The sequence below is a fragment of the Lonchura striata genome, chromosome 5 (genome assembly GCF_050655825.1).
Source record: "Lonchura striata isolate lonStrDom1 chromosome 5, ASM5065582v1, whole genome shotgun sequence".
NCBI classification, from domain to species: Eukaryota; Metazoa; Chordata; class Aves; order Passeriformes; family Estrildidae; genus Lonchura; species Lonchura striata.
The window spans coordinates 12129614-12147090 of record NC_140707.1 but is presented as its reverse complement, the minus strand read 5'-3'; the positions used below and the strand labels follow the sequence as shown (position 1 = coordinate 12147090).

At 43.0% G+C, this 17477-nt stretch overlaps 1 protein-coding gene across 8 annotated transcripts in view; it reads left to right on the top strand.

Moving 5' to 3' along the window:
- TEAD1 (TEA domain transcription factor 1) overlaps window positions 1-17477 on the top strand; it is a 155097-nt gene that overhangs the window by 91922 nt on the left and 45698 nt on the right. The gene's annotated exons all lie outside the window — the stretch shown is intronic.

The following is a 17477-nucleotide window of genomic DNA, read 5'->3' as shown; positions in this document are numbered from 1 at the left end:
TCAGCATCGTGCTCTTGGTGGGTACTGCCAAGAACAAACAATAGAACCAGTCGTTGCCCTGCTTTAATTTTTATGAATTGTTGAATGTCCTGAGCTCCCACTGATTTCAGCCTTCTAGTGGGAATTGAGGGCATTCAGGGATTGCTGGGAAACTCGGCCTTTACACCATGTACATGCTGATTGCAATGTCTCCACTTCCTTGTAACTTCTTCACAAATCAATCTTTCCAATCTGCTTGTAATTTACTGCTCTCCCAGATGCCTTCAGCATGCTGGCATGGTTTTTTTGGTTTTGTTTTTTTTTTTTGGTTTTTTTTTTTTTTTTTTTGGAATTGATACCTGCATTTGTGTTGCATTGATACAGGAAAAATGGGAAAGTCTTGACTGAAGAAAGTCTTCCTGGAATCGATCCTTTTTCTTGTGAAGTGGGTCCATTTCTCTGTTTTTATTGACTTAGCTACACTCAGACGAGGTTGTTCCTAGATGAAGTGGTGTCATTTCTTTGTTAGTGGAAAAACCCTTGGGTGTTTGTACTTGAGACCAGTCCTGCATGGCTCAGTGGGTGTGTCTGCCTTGTTGGATGTGAGCATCCTTTGGAAGTGAAACCTTCTCGGGCAGACTGGAGGTGTTGTATTTCTCACAGGTCACATTAAGATTATGATCCTTCAAAACACTGATTTTGTGCAAAAGGATATTATTTCTGGGTAAGGAAGCCTGCCCACAGGTTAGGTCAAATTTAATGTGATCTGCTATTGGAGGTATTGGATTTTATGTTGTAAAAAGCAATGCTGAACTTTCAGGCCAATGATTTCAACTGAGCCCAGTATTGAATGCTAGCTGGATTTATTTCCCACATTTTAGGAAAAAGACAAGGCATTTATGTGAAAGAAAACATAACTTTTTAAGAAGTGTACTTTATTTTATGACAGCAATGAAAATTAACCTACATCTAAAATCAAGGTTTTCATTTTACATACACCTTAAGATATCACTGAAGACAACTTCAATTCAGCCTTTCAAATACTAAATACTAAAATTGACTTTAAGGAGGCTTAAGAACAGGGATTGTTTGCCTAATTTATATAATTTCAATTGGTTTAAAGCTTCTCAAATTAGAATAAATTATAATACTTAATATAACTTAATGCAATTTACTAATTCCTAAAGCCAGGTAAATATTTATTTAACTGCAAAAGTCAACCATTTTGCCAACTGAAATCTTTTCACCCATAAAGATTTGACATGGTAAAATATTAATAATTTCTACTTAATCCTGAACTATTTTAAATCCAAGTTTAGTAAAATGTATGGATTGAGTATGAACCATCAGCTATATAAAAGAACAGATGTAGGAAGTGGGACTGAATTTTTTATTTTTGCCCACTAATGTCTCCAGCATAAAGAGTTTTATTGCAGGTTTCTGTTATCTCCTCTGTTCAAGCACACCCATGAAACTACAAGCTTAGAAGAGGAAAACTTCTTAATCCACTTTGTTCCCTGTTGTTTTTTTCCTAAGATCTTTACTGCTTACCACAGGGATGGAAGATCTAGAAGGCTGCCATAAATTTTCTGAGCCCACTGTTTGCATTCATGTTCAAATGCCATGAGCAGCTGGGCTTCAGATTCAAATTTGAATGCAACAGAGAAACAAGACTCCCTTGCTTGGGTATTTCTTTTCCTTGCAGCTCCAAAGTGGTCCACAAGTGCCTGCCTGCCTGCTCCCCCAGTCACTTCTGCAAATCCCTTACTAAATTTCACTGGAGAGGTGATGTTCTTTAGGAAACACCTTTAGAGACTTCTTGAAAGCAGGCAGGCAGGCAGATGGGAGAGAAACTCAACAAGGAGTTGACCCAGAGGTCTTCTTCTGGGGGTCTTACTTAAGAATATGCAGAAAGAAAACTGACTGAGGTCTGATTTTTGTGGAGATTCACCTTCTCAGATGCACAAGTCAAAGTATTTCCAGTGCTTGGAGAATCAGCAAATAATTCAGGTATAAAAGTTTGTGGTCCAGTTTTTATAGCTGCTAAGTATATTTAGGTCATGTTCACTCTTGAATCAGCTTACTTATGCACACAGAAATGTCTGTCATCTTCACTTATTTTTTTTTTAATTCTGGAGAATGAAAATGAGCCTTTTGTCCAGGTGAGAATGGGACAAGATGCAAACAAAATCCTGCTGGAATGGCAGATGTTACAATCGAAAATAAAAGCTAGATCTGAGTTACTGATTTTAAAATCTTTTATAACTTAACTTACATTTTAATTAAGTCTTTTATTAATCTAGTGGAAATGAACAGATGAAGGAGAAGCCAGGGTGATTGTTTTAAAAGCACTGTCATACACTTTTGTTTCCAGTCTGTGAATTCGTTTTTTTAACGAGGTCGGAGTATCAGGCACTGGCAGGTGCAGAAGACACTCTGGGTGTGTTTCTTTTTCTGTGAGTGAGTGCCATAAAGTCTCAGGCAGATCAGCAAGAAAATTATTCACCCTGTGTAGGTTTGAAAAGAGATTTGTCCATACTGAATTGTCCTAAGTTTCTGGAAATAATTGCGTTGGCTGTTTTTGTTCCATCAAACATGCACACTCTGCACTGGAGCCTTCAGCTACTTGCAGCAGTTGCTGTAGCAGAAATTCAATTTTTCTGAAGTATTAATGTGGAGCGTGAGAGTTTCTGAGGGACCCTTTTTGTTACTCAAATTTATATTTCTTTCAGAAAATGCTATGTTGTAACTTCAAGCCAAGCATCTCATGTGATCAATGTGGCTTCAGGAACTTGTTTGCTATTTCTAAGAGTGTCCTTTTGATAGCTGAAGCTTATGTTGTTTATACCCTCTTTGGGAGGACTATAAGAAAGGACTGTGAAGGCATGGGAGATGTTTCTGGAAGTGATGGACCAAAGGTTGTGTCATAAAACAATGCTTCTGGTTGGCATTGGCATGGGGATAATCTGCTGAGCCTATGTCAGTAAAAGGTGCCACTTGGTGCCCATGGCCCTGTGGGAGAGGGGAAGTTCTCCAGCTGGAGTGAGGGATTCCAGCATGCCCTCTTTCATTTTTGTTTCATTCTTTAGCATGCATGATTCTTTCTTTTTTTCATTTGTTGTTTTGAGCAAAACCATTCAAAACTGTGCTCTCCTCTTGTTGCTGGTGTGTTCCAAGATGTGACAGAAGGGTCAGCTCTGCTCTGAAATCTCCTGTTTAAATTTCATTTTCAGCAAAAGATTCAAGTTAACATCAGGTAACAAAACACCTGCTTTGAGGAACAAATCAGTGGCACCTATATTTCATCAGCCTTCTGATATTTCCACCTCTATTATCCTTTCAGCACCATCGTGCTGGACCTTTGCATAAATTCTGTGGTTCCTTTTTTTAAAAACAATTTTAGCTGGCAGCAAAGTATCATTGATGAGATTTTCTAGCTTTAATTCTCCTACCATTCTGCTAGTAAGAGCTGGAAAGGTGATTGATTGCAAGGTATTTGCACCTATTCCCCCTTGAAAGTCTCACATGCAGTGTGCAGCAGTCCCAGCCAGCCCAGAGAGAGGTCGTTCTGTTCTGTTCAGGCTTGCAGAAACCTTTGGAAGTCCTTTGGCATGGGATTCCCTTCTCTGTAGGTGTGAGGGTGGTCTCCTGTGCAGGCAGCTGTCCCAGTTGCCCACTGGTGTCCATACAATGGGACAAGTCCCTCAGCTGCCTGCTGGTCTGGCAAGTTTGGTTTATAGGTACAGGAGAAACTTGAACATCTCTTTCCTTTTATCTTGTGGTGGGTTGAGCCTGGCTGGATTCCAGGCACCCACCAAAGTCTATCACCCACCTCTGCAGATGAACAGGGGAGGGAAAATATAACTGATGGAATCTGAGCTATTGATGATTTTGAGATTGTAGAAAGTCTCTGTCTTTCAGCCCCTTGCCAAAGCAGAAGCCATAATTGGTCTGTGCTGGTTTCCAGGTTGTTTATTCTGTTTATCTCTAACATGTTCTGCTGCCCTGCCCAGCTCTGTCCTGCAGGGCAGCGTGTGGGGCTCTGCCCTCAGTGGGATGTTACAAACATTAAATACCAGAAACTCCCTGGGCTGGATTTACAATAACGTGCCAATATCTGTCACCTACGTTGGACAGTGTGTCCCCAGCCTGAACCAACAGAAAAATGCCAGCACCACAGTGAGACATGGAGGGCATGAAGAAGGAGAAAAAGGACAAGACACACCCAATTTCCTCCATCTTGTCCCCTTTGGACCCCTAATCTAGGATCCTAAAATTTTACTTTTGCACCCATGCCACACTTAATTATTACTGATACCAAACACTCAGAGCTTGTAATTCATCCTGTAAGATTGAAAACTCTTTTCCATGGACAGAGATCACAGCCAGTGTCTCTGGGGGCTCTGTCCAGGGGGGTTCCTGACCCCTGCCAGGGTCCCAGACCTGCCAGGGCAGGCAGAGGGAAGCTCTGGATTCCCACATATAACAGAGAGTTTATGAGTTGGCATTAAGGACTGGGAGGGACTGCTCACCAATTTCTGTCACGGGCAAAACAGGCTTTAATTAGAGATATTACTTGAATTTATTGGTAATAAAACCAGAGCAGAATACTGAGAAGTAAAATAAAGTCTTACAAACATTTTATCCACACCCCTCCCTCCTTCCCAGCTCTACCCCCATCCTCAGAGGGGCAGGAAAACAGGGAATGGAAGTTACAGTCATTTCATCACTTGTTGTTTCTGCAGCTGCTTAGGGAGAAGAATTCTTCCCCTGCTCCAGCATGGGCTCCTTCCCACAGGAGACAGGTCTGCAGGAACTTCCCCAGTGTGAGTGCATCTCACAGGCAGCAGCTCTCCTCAGATGGATCCAAGGTGGGCTGCAGGGCTCAGCTGCAGGGGAGTCTGAGCCCCAGCGCCTGCAGCACCTCCTGCACTGACCTGGCTGTCTGCAGGGCTGCTCCTCTCACACATCTCACTCTGCTCTTGTCTGACTGCAATTACATCAGTGCAATCACTTTCTTTTTTTCCTTCTTAAATCTGTTATCACGGAGGCTTTGCCACCATTTCTGCCTGGCCCAGCCTTGGCCAGAGGCGTGTCCATCCCACAGCTGGCTGGCATTGTCACTGCTGGCCATGAGAAACCTACTGCCAGCTCCTCAGAGCAGCCACCCCTGGCTGGCATTGTCACTGCTGGACACAAGAAACCCACTGGCAGCTCCCCTGGCTGGCATTGTCACTGCTGGACACAAGAAACCCACTGCCAGCTCCTCAGAGCAGCCACCCCTGGAGCCCCCACACTGCCAAAGCCTGGCCACACAAATCTAGCAGACTTCTGCGTTCCTCCTAAATGTTTTCATGTTCACAGCTGCTCTGAGCAATGTTGTGGCAGCATTTTTTCTCCTCCTTTGCCTGACTTTCAGCAAGTGAAATATTGCTGTTTGGCAGAGGCAGGTTTCTGTCTGACAGGGTGCAGCGTGTGCCTCTCACTCTGGGTGCAGCCCCAAGCGTTGCTGTCAGCATCAGTGTGATCAGCACTGGCAGTGCTGCACTGCCCTCTCCCATCTGGCTTAAAAAAAAAGCAAAGAAGTTAAAAGCCCCAAATCTCTGAAGTCCAGGAAAGAGGGCCACACGTGTTTTAGTGACAGACACTTTTTAAAGCTTGTTTGCGTTTGGGTGATAATGTACTTTAGTATGGTAGGGGAAATGAGAAACTTCACACATGGCATCTGGAAATCCTTGTGGCTCACTACCCTCCTTGACAGCAATAATGTGGCTGTAAATTTCCCCCAACAAAAAACATATAACTGCATCAGCTGTACCAGAAACAGCCTTTCATTTTCTTTTAAATGGATGTGTTGGTTTAAATCTCAGCTTTTTAATAGCTTCATATAAACATTTGTGAGCCTCTGAGGTAAGTAAGTATATTTTTACTTCTTGTTCTTATGTCATAGACTCACTGAATCAATTAGGTTAGAAAAGATTCCTAAGGTCACAGAGTCCAGCTGTTAACCTAACACTACCATGTCCACCAGTCCTTACAGAAAAGCAGTCTATAGCTCAATTTAGTGGCTGGAGTGGTGAGTCCTGACATATTCATATGCATCTCACAAAGATGAAAGGGGTGTCACTCTTTCAAGTAGTCTTGGTAAGTCTCTGCAGCACTAATTTATTCTCTTTGTGCACATGTTCTATCTAAGCCTGATGTCAGATGGAGTTCCTTTGGCTGACCCAATGCCCATTTCTTTGTCTTTTAGTAGCAAGACCCTTGTGTGTGTTAAAATATTGATAGTGGTGTGATGGCCAGGCTTGGGATGGATTTGCCAGCTGCCTCAGGGAAAATGCCTTTACAACTGAAATATATAGACAGTAACACCCCTAAAACTTGCTGTGATGTAGAGACTGCACACTATGGGCGAGGCAGAAGGGAAGTGCTCTTCCAGGATGATCCCATATGGAATGGAGGGTTATCCTGGAAAGAGCCAGGAAAGGGGAAGGACTGGTGGTACTTGTCCTTACCATTGAAGAGGGAGGGAGAGATTAAGAGAGACAGCACAATGGAAGAGGGAAGAGAAGAATGCATGAAGTGCCAACAATTAGAAGAAAAATGAAATGATTTTATGCACCGGAGATTACTGATTACTGTATCAGCAGGTTAGACTAAATAGATGATAAAGTCTTATGGGCAAACTGGGAGCTTTGGTAGGAGCAGAAATCTCTAAGCTGCATTAATAAATGTTGACTGCAGTTCCAGATGTGTGTGTGTGTATTTAAATGTTGCTCCTCTGCTGTGTGAAGCTGCTCTGCTCATGGCTCCTGCCAGTGTGTCTGGAGCTGCCAGAAGTGGGGGCTGTGCTGGGACATGTGCTCCCATCCTGGTCCTAATCCCAGCCCTCAGCCCTGAGCTCCTGGAAATGTGCCAAAGGCACGTGGATGTGGCACTTGGGGACAAGGTTTGGTGCTGAGCACGGCAGCGCTGGGTTAATGGTCTCAGAGCTCTTTTCCAACCTTAATGAATCTGTGAGTGTGATGGAACTGAGGAGTAAAGCCCTTCTGCTCCTTGTGAAATGGTCATTGCTGCTGTCAGGAGTAGAAACCCCTGTTATCTGGGGCTGCTCCATAGGATAAGCACGGATGTGGGTGGAGAGCAGGCATCTTTCATGAATCTTTTTCACCATGATATGTCGAGAACTAACATCTGTAACAGGCAAAACTGTGAGGGGAGCACAGGGACTCGGCAGAGCTGCAGCTGGAAGCCCAGCCTCCTCTTCCAGCCCCACGTCCAGGCACAAAACAACCTGTAAAGTCTCTCTCCTACTGCATCAGGCCTAAAGAAAGTGGGATTAAGAATTAAGTGTGAAACTGTGTTTGCCCTTCATTACTCATTTATCCAAAACAAACAAAGAAAAGGTTTCCAAATGTACACGTTTTGAATAAATGTTATGTAGAGCCATGAGCTGAGAAGCAAAAGAAAGCAGTGATTTACCATAGAAACAAATAAGTGGTAAAAAGATTATAAATAACTGTGATTTTCTTTCTGTTCTCTGGCATGTCCTACCCCTTAAATTATTTTTCTTTAAAGAGCCCTCCCATCAACCAAAGCAACCACTTTAACTAAAAAAAAAAAAAAAAAAAAAAGTAACAAAGATTGCAAATATTAGGGTTCTAAAACATTTGGTGGCTACACAAAGCAAAATTTTCTTATGATTTTCCAATATAACCCTGCAGAGTTTGAAAGGCATGAATGGGGGTTTTGAGTAATAATGAAATCAGCAGCATGGAATTTACCCTGCTTGGGATGTACAGTGGGATGCTGGAGCCTGGGGCAGAGGGGCAGGGAGGGCCAGGCAGGCATTTTTATCTCTGACAAATGGGAAGGTTATGAGGAACACTTCCAAATTTAAACAAAATGCATGATGGTGCAGTATTATTTGATTACTCACCTTTTCAATACTGTATCTCTTAGCTGAACCTCAAAATAAGCAGTGATGTCTTCTGTTCTGTAACAGCTTATGGTGTTCTGATACCTGAGTGTATGATGACATTAAGGTTTCTTTTTCTCCCCTTGGACTGGTGTCTTGGGAATCCTTCAGAAGTGCAGCAATGTTGCTCTCCTCCAATTTATCTCGAACATCAGTGTGTTCTCCAGGAAGGCAGGAATGGGCAGCTGATCCAATTCAAAGGAACTATGGACAGGTTTTTCTTTAGGCTGAAAAAAAAGTTAAAGGAGTCTCAATTTTAAACATGTTTTGAGACTGAGTTTGCAAGAAATTACTTACCCTGTAACTCAAGTATGCTGTAGATCTCTCTTGTGGGTTCGTAATTGGTGCAAAATGTTTATTGTACTGTAACTAGAATGACACTGTTAGCTATAAAATCTCCACAAAATGCTACTTTGTGCCTGTGAAATAACTTGGAAACCAAGGTTGGTGTTGGATGTATCCCAAGCTCTTTCATACGCTGTTTCTCCACTTGGGCCATCTGGTGTCAGAAGCTGTCATCTAACACAAACCAAGGCCAAATACCCTGGACATAATGAAAATTTAAATACCTCTTTGCACCTGCTGTGAAAATAAAGCATCTTTACTGCATGAGACACAGGAACACCACGTAAGTCATAAGCTGAACAAACAGTTTTTGCAAAGAATTGCATGAAATCCCAGCATAGAGCTGAAAATGAAGGCAGCTCACCAGGTGTTCTCTTGGCTGTGGATGCGTGGAACTACGTGGCAGTGTCCTGTTTTGGACAAGCTCTGGATGTGGCCAGAGCCCCATCACTGAGTGAGAGAAGTGACCTGCTCTCTTAAAAATCTCCTTATAGCAAATGCTGAGCTGAGAAATCGTATATCACGGCTTCACCTGTTGGTTACTGCCATCTCTGGAAGAAATGTGCTTTCCTTGGTGCCTTTTCTTGCTTTGCTTTTGCAAAGCTTTGCTCTCTGTTGGTGCTGCTGTAGGGCAGGGTGGAATGTGTCCCTGGTGTGGCTGCAGTTCACTGGTACAACAGGCAGAGTTCAGCAACGCATTTGGCAGCGCACGGATGTGTGTTTTAGAAAGTGCTGGGTTTTCTGGAGGCTCCTGGCTCTGAGAGCCTTGCAAGGAGCAGGACCTCCATCCACAGCTCTGCTCTGACAGACAGACAGGTCTTGGTTGCTCTCGGATGGTCCATGGATGTTTCTGCAGTTCCTACATCCGCTTGCCTGCCTGTGTGCGCCCGTTTGTGCGTACGGATTTCTCTCGTGGACATGCTGTATAAACAATACAATGCTGTTCTGTCAGGCCAGCCTTTCATTAGGCCACTTTGTGCAGTCATCTCTGAGTCTTTTAAGTACCATCACTGTGTGCAATATGAATCTGGTCAAAAGGAATTTTTGTGATGCAGTGATTCAAGCATCTGCCTTTTATGGTTCCTGAATCACAGCCTCGTCCTCAGGACCTCACTGAAGCATCAACACACAATTTAATGTCATTTTTTCATCTTTTTGATTATCTCTTCCTGAACTCTCAAACCACTTTCTTGGGGGTATATGCAGCTTAGAAATGTGTAAGCATTAAGGTATAAATATCATTTGAAGTGGTTAGAACACTGTGGTTGTGTAATGCTCTAATAATAAACACGTGGAGGAAAGGATACTTTTGTGATAGTTAAAGCATCTTTCTTAAAGAATAAACAATAGGAAACAAACCAGCACCCAGAATTTCTTCTCTGCAAATAAGCGCTACTTAAACAGTCGTAATTCCTTTAAAAATGAACTTCATTTCGCCTATGAGAACAAACAGAACTGAAGCCACCTACTGAGAAATTCTATTTTGCTAATTTTTATCTATTCGCATGCAAATAGTGGTTTTAATCCCCTTAACTCATCCATCATGCATGACAGGTCAGCCAGCCCCATTGTCTGTGTGTTTGAAGGATTCCTGTCCAAATCAGACTTTCTGTCAGCAGCACTGGGCAAGAGTCTGCTCCTTTCTTGAGCTGCTCCTGTCCCTGAGAAGCTGCAGCCCCCTCGGAAAACAGCCCGAGAATTGCACGTGGAATTCACACGGGGGTTTTGCAGAGAGGTTACTGACAATTCCTATCAGAGCAGGGGAAAAAGCCCCACAATGTCAGATTAAGGACATCGAGGTTTTTGTATAATCTACTAAACATCTGTAGCTGATCCAGAGATATGGCAAAGGTCAAAGTTTGAGGATTTTTTTTTTTTCTCCTGTGGGGATTTCTTTGTATATTCTGAAGCCTAAAAATTACTATTTGTTTTGAAATGCATTTTTGATTGCAGTAAAATACAGTTTATTGTAAGTAGAAAATTATTACTAGGGAAAAAAAAAACAAACCATACCATGTATTTTTGTAGCATATAAATTTTAATTAAATGGGCCTTAGAGTAAATAGTAAAACCTTCTTTTGTTGAGACAAGTGACACTGACAAAATATTAATTAATGAATATTCAGAGAGCTCTCTGGATCACTCCTTTCTTTTTGAAATATGTTCTGCCTCTGTTTTTAAAAAATCAGAAGAAAATTAATAAACATTGCTTATGTGGAATATTTCCCAGCATGAAGACCTGCCAAACAGAATCTAATGCATTGCATTAATGTCAGTGAATACTTTTGAACCAGATGTGTCTATGGGTCTTTTTCATTGTTTTCTCTAAAACTGAAGCTGGGATACAACCCAAAGATTAAGACTTGACATGAGGAGAATATCTTTCTGTGCTACTATTAGGTCATTTCCCTTTTGCTGTGTAAAGTAAATTGTGGTCTTGATTCAATCTGGGATCGTTTTATTGTTGTTGGTTTTAATACAATACACAAAAAGTTATTTTCTTTGGAAGTATCATTATGATATAACTTAAATGAGTCATTGTAATTGTTCGCTCATTAGCATCTGAAGGGATTATTTAGGTTGTTTTGTTTCTGGGATATTTTCTTTCCTCTCTCCTCCTGGGCAGCCCAGTTAGGGTGTGCCTTGCAAGCAGTTAATTTGTGTATAATAATATTCAAGTGGGTTATTGTAGTTTTTTGTGTGTGTGCATACACACAGCCCACTGGGGCAGCCCTTAAAACCCATTTTAGGAGCCCTGAGGTATTTGTCCCCTCCTGGTCCTGTCCTTGTGTGGCCACTTCTGTGCATGGTCCTTACCTAAATTCTGAGCCAAACCTTGGCTTCCAAAGGATTCAGAGCCCCAGCAAGCTCCAACAAGTTGAAGACACACAGTTAATTTTTTTTTTGCTCCTAACCCATTCCCTGGTGACTGTGAGACCTGCCTGTGTCTTGGGCCCCAGCCCTCTGACACTGCTGCTTAAAGAAGGGAAAAAGAAAGAGGAAAAAAACAACAACAAAAAGACCTCCAGAAAAATAGGGAGAAAAAAAAAAAAAAAAAAAAAAAGAAAAATAAAAAGTGTAGGGGGGGCTCAAGGGAGTGTTTGCCTTGGCTCACTTGGCAATTAAAAATACATAAGTGAGAGAATTGCCATGAACTTGCCCAAAGGGCTATAATAAATAACATCCTGCATAACTGGTACATAAACTGTGCTCTACGGTTTTGAGTGAAATGACTGTGTTTGCTTTTAAAGGTTGTTGGCTGGGGATTTTTTCAGAGTTATAACAGTTGGAATTCAAATAGGCTTATGTTTCTACAATTCTGGTAAACATATTTTTAAAAATCACTCTTTGATCAACTATAAATATTACCAGTTCAGAGGTTAAATGCTGTTGTTAAAGTCACTCAGGGAAATCCAGCAGAAGTGTAAATATGGCAGAAAAAGCTAAACAATATGGCAAAGGAATATTTGCTGACTTAAGAGTGCAGGATCAACACCAATATTTTTCCAGTGATGCTAAACCTCTTGTAACTGCTAAATTGGATTTGTAGTTGAATGAAGTATCAGCTGCTGTTGGACAAGCCCATAAAGGTCGGACGGCTGGCCTTTTGTAGGCAGGGCTTAGAGGACGATTGATATGTTTTAGCACTTTTGGGATTATTGTGATTAGGAGGAAGCCATTCTGAATGATAGAGAAAAGGATGTAAAAAACACAGCCCACAGCTGGTAAGCAGCATGTGTTTGCTATAAGGAGAGGTCATGACTAGTTGATCCTGCTGGTTCAGGCACTGATTGACAGTCAAGAAAACTTGATATTATGAAGCAGACCCTTCTGTTTTCTCCCTTTTTTTTAATCTCCTAAAGAAATGATGGTTCTGTTGTGTTAAGTCAAAGTATTACAAAATCTGGAACACTCTCTCTTGTTGCAAGCTAAATGTTCAGAGACACAGCTGCAAGTTTGAAGTTGTTAAAATATCATGTAGGAATTAGTATTCAACCCATATTGGTGAGAACAGTAAATAGAAGTTATAGAATTAGCTCTGGTGTTTCTGTGCCTTTTTCATGTGTGTTAGTCTTAACAAAACTGCTCTTTGCCATCTACTAGAAAATGTGTGCTAAGTGTGAGGAAATTTCAAGTCTGCTGAACTTGTTGACTATTATGTGTCAGGTATAGCCAAGATTTTTAGCCTGGAGTAATATGCGTTAAAAATATTTTACCAGCCAGAAAACAGCTTTATCATTTTATTTCTATTAACCACCTGCCTCAGAGGACATGTAGGTTATTTCCTCTTATCTCCACTATCCACTTGGAAATGTAGAGCTGCTTTTTCCTCCTTTTTTTTTCTTTCTTTTTTTTTTTTTTTTCTGTGAGCAGCCATCCGAAAGCTCGCATATGCACATTTAAATAGTTGTATCTCTGACTCTTTTTACTGGGGCTGTACCTCTTTCAAAATTTGAGTTTAGCATACCACACAGGAAAGAACACAAGCTTGCCAACTCCCGCTGAGCGTTTTTTCAAGCCTGTGAAAAGAATGAATTATTCAGCAGTAAGCATGCTTACAGCTGGCCATTTGGGAGCTTTGATGTGCGAATCAGGCGGTTGCATGAATGCCCTTATTGTCATGTTATGTGTACACAGTGTGTGAATTATTGAAAATAGTGAGGCCTGAGCCTCATCTGGTAGAGATTACAGTGCAGGCATGCTGGGTGAAGGTCTGTAATTGAAAATCCCCAGATGCTGTTTATTTGGCCTCCATCACGTGGCCCTTCTGCAGAAAGCCTGGCTGAACAAAATGCTGCCCGCCTGGGAAGCAGCGCCCAGCCCCCTCCAGCCCAGCACGGCCCAGTGTGCCCGCCACTTAAACACCTGCCCGTAATATTTTTAAAAGCTTAAATTAGATTTGCCTATAATGTTGAAATAGAGGATGCCTTACTCAGGGGTTTAAACTGCTCAGCCAGTTGTTGACTCGCAGAACTCTTTTATCTACAAGAGGCTTTTTGTTAGCCGGTTTAGCTATAAGGCGCCTTTGGAAAGCGCTGCTGCCGAATTTGAGGCGAGATCTCCCAAAGCCGGATATTCTGCCAGCAAAACAGAGCGGAAAAGTGCTGGGGCTGAGCACCATGAGGAGCAGCTTTTCCCCCACAGGCTGCGAGCTCTGCTGCCCAAGGGCCCCGTGCCCACTTTCTGATGGGGAAAGGGTTCAAAGCATCGCATCCCCACTGATGGTGTCCGTGCCTGGGCTGGGATCTGCATCCAGCTTGTGCTCAGGAGCCAGACAAAGAGCTGGGTGCTGCTAATGGGGACTGTCCCAGGACGGCACTCACAGCTGCTTCCTCATGGAGCAAAAGTCCCACCAGCTCTCCAGTTTTGGCCCCCAGGCACATGGGCAGCACTGTGCTTTCACCAGGCCAAGCAGAAGTGGAGTTTGCCAAAACCGGCTGAACAAACCTTTGTTACGGTGTAAAGATGGCTGTGAGAAGGATTTGGGAGATGGAATCGTGCAGGTCTGTCCCCAGACTTCTCAGTCAGGATAGGAAATACCTGTTCTGAGCTACAGTCTTGTAGAATTTAAAGAGATTCATATTGTTTCATTATCTGAAAAAAATAGGATTTTCTATTCGGTTGTTACTCGCATTATGTGGCTGAGTATGAAAACTTCTGTTCATTTTCAAGCTGCTATCTGACTTTATTTCCCACATTGGCCTATTTTTATCCCATTTGGATAGTGCCTATGACTGGGAGCTGGGAGGGCAGAGGTTTAATTTGTGTCATTAATGTTCTAAATAAAGACAGCCGCTGGCCTCACGGCTGCTCAGAGATGTGATGCACCAGCTCCCTGCCCTGCTGCCTGGCTTTGAGCGCTGATGCCCATGGCCAGGACACAGGAAAGGGACACGGTGTGGCCAAGAGCATGTCCACAGGTGCTGGTAGAGCTGCCTGTGGTGCTCTGGTGGCTCCCCTGCAGAGGTGCTGGTGCCGTTCCTGGCCCGTGAAGGGGTTGCCATTTACACCTTCCTCAGTCAGGGGTGGATTTTCACTTTTGAGGGCCGTGCTGGTTAACTGGGGATAAACACACCCTTAGCATCAAGGGCGAAGCTGGGAGCCTCACACAGACCTTTGTGGGGGCTGATGCTTGGCTGCTTTAAGCTGTTCTTGCAAAGGGCTCCCTGCACAAGGGCCCTCTGTTAGAGCAACAACTGCCTGCCCCGGGATGAGGAGGTGGGAGCTGCCCCACTTTGCAGCTGCTCCCACTTGTTTGGAGCCAGGGGAACAGAAGTGGCAGCTCCCTGCTGCCCGAGAGGTGTCCAGGATCACCACACACTCCCCTGTTGAGGGTGATGGTGCTAGGGATGGGGCAGTGGATTGGGAAGGTGGAGGGAGCCTCTGTGCCAAGGCTTGGCTGGAGTTTGCCCTGGGGACTCGGCTGTGCCCTTGGAGGGGCCACAGTAGAACTTTGAGAGCTTTGGCTGTCCACAAAGCCTCGCAGGCTTTTAGCATCTGCACTGTTTTCTAGCTGAACTCGCTTTTTACCCCATGCTGTGATTGGAAAAATATGTTCCTTTGCACAAAGTGCCTCTTCCTCAGCATCAGTTCAGGGAAAATTATAGTTTGCAATTGCACTGACAACACAGAAGGGCATGACAGATAAAGCCTGAATTAATGGGGAAAGAAGCACCCTATGTAAAATATTTGTTGTGGTCCTCTCCTGATCTTTGCAAGATCCTTGGAAAAGATTCCTGCGCTGTGAAGATGTTTTATCTAACCAGGCACCTCCACATGCCTCTCTTTGATATGTGAACCAAAACATTCAAAGTAGACTGTCACAGCAAATGACAGGAAAAAAGAGCTGAAAATTTACAGTTCATAAATCTGACCTCTTCTCTTCTGCCAGGCAATTTCCCAGATATATATGACAAGGAGACAGAGGGAGGGTGTGTATGGAAAGTATTTCCACAGCTGAGCTCTTCTAGAGAAAACAGATCTATTTATTAATGAGCATTTTTCACCCTAAGGTTTCTAATGGCCAGGTAAAGTTCCATGAGCCTCCTTTTGTTTCAGTCTCTTCTCATTCCCATGAACAGAAAAGGGTGTTTTTAGTATTATTAAGCTTTCCTTTCTTTAAAAGCCTCTTTGGACTTCAGTTGATCTGGAGATAAGATAATTTCTGTCCCTATCTGTCAGAGCTGGTAAAGAGGAGCACCAGTGTTTGTTAGATAACATTAAAGCTGTAAACTTTTAGTTGGAGGTATCTATCTTGTTTATGTCAGGCAGTGCTTCTGTTTGTGTTTATGGCTTTTGGTAGCCCAAGAAAGAATTTATGTCTTTTCAGATTGCTGTGGCCAGGGAGGTATTTAGTGAGCCTTCAGTATCTCCTGCTCTGGGTAAACCTGATGCGTGTGTCTTTTCTGTGTTGAAAACATGATGGTAAGGAAAGCATGTCTTAGGCTTTTACCTCAGCCACTTTTTATGGTTCTTTGTGGAGTTCCTCCTCCCTGCAAGTTAAGGCAAATTATTCCACCCTGTTGTTCTGGAGTTAGGCTCTGGGTAACCTTCAGCTTAAGGGAAGCAGTCACTTGCCAGAACTGCAATCTTGTTAGTCATAGCCCTGGCCAGCTGGGTATGGCTACAGAAACCCCCTGTGAGTGAAGCCAGAGTATTTAATGGGTGGACTGGGGCTCAACCAGAGACAGCACTCAACCATACAGTCTAGACTTTCAGTGCTTGGTGTTTTAATAAAGATGCTTTTCCTGTCAAATGGCTGCCTGGGAACCTGAGCTTTCCTTTAAAATAGCTTTTTAGCTGTCTTGTCTGGGAGGAGAACTGTGGAACCTCTGTTGTGGCCTGGGGCTGCATAAGGATGCCTTAATGGGCAAGGGGTGGCTGGAGTGACCTGTGCTATGCCCAGGTATTTGAAACCTCTGCAGCACAGACAGCAGGACAAGAGATGGCATCACATCCTTTACATCACCTTGTAGCATCACTGACCTTGCACAGTCACCAGCTGCTGGTCAGAACAACCTAACAATATTGTTGCAGCAAAAACACCCATTCTGGATATTCATGTGTGCACATACTTAAGCGTGTGCAAAGCAGGTACTTTCTGGAGGGGGGCATTCCCCAGTTAAATCAAAATGTGCATTTAGAAATAGGAAAATGTCCATACCACCTATCACACTGGTGATTGCAGGAATGTGGTGATCTCTGCATCTCACCAGGCCACAGAGGGCTGCCCTTGCAGGCTTCTGTTTGGGATATGAGAAAGGACACAAGACCAGGGGGATACAGGGGTGGAACATTCCCTGGTTTCACCCCAAAAACCACAAAGTTGTTCACTTCAAATGGCAAGTATTTTGTGAGCTCAACAGGCTGCAGAACTCGTGTTCAGCCTTTGCATGAAATGAGTAACTACCTGCTCCTCCGTTTGCATGCGGAAATCCCTCATTTGTGTGCAGAAATGTGGCTGGTTTGTGTAACTGTTTGCTCACGCAAAATTTACCTCTTGAAGTTTGTCCTGAAGAGACCTGCTGGAGAGTTACAAACCAGGGAAATGTGGCACACAGTCCAGACCAAAACAAAAAAGCAGCTCTGCTCTGAAGCACGTTAATATTTCATGTTTTGGTACCCATTCAGCAAACATGAGACAGGAACCATGAGGCATTTGATACAAAATAAGGCTCACAGGGGAGACTGAAGAAAAAGTCTAGTTTGACTAAATGTGTTCTGTCTTTGAGTCAACAAATTGCACTTCAAACATATGCAGGCTACTTCAAAACTTTCCCGTCTCTCCCCCACAATATTAAAGCTGTAAGGGTTTGAAGCTCTGGCTGATAAAATAATTTTCTGCATTCCCTGGCTATGTACTCATCCACTTCAAAATAGCTTGGTGGGTGACAAGCTATTTTCTTAACCTCCCCATTTTCAGCTCACTGCTAAATCAGTTTTCTCATTTTCTACACACGGGCTACTTTTTCCCGGTGCTGAATGCAAATAGCTCTGTAACTTAGAACTTGTTGAACAAGTATATTTAAGTTATTACAACCCATAGAGAAGAAACATAATTTGAAGTGAAAATAAACAGGACACCACATAAAACTTGTGTTATCTTCCGTGTCAGCAATACTTAGGAAGGAAATTATTTGGTTAGAAAATGTTAGTTTGCATTAGGTAGCATAGT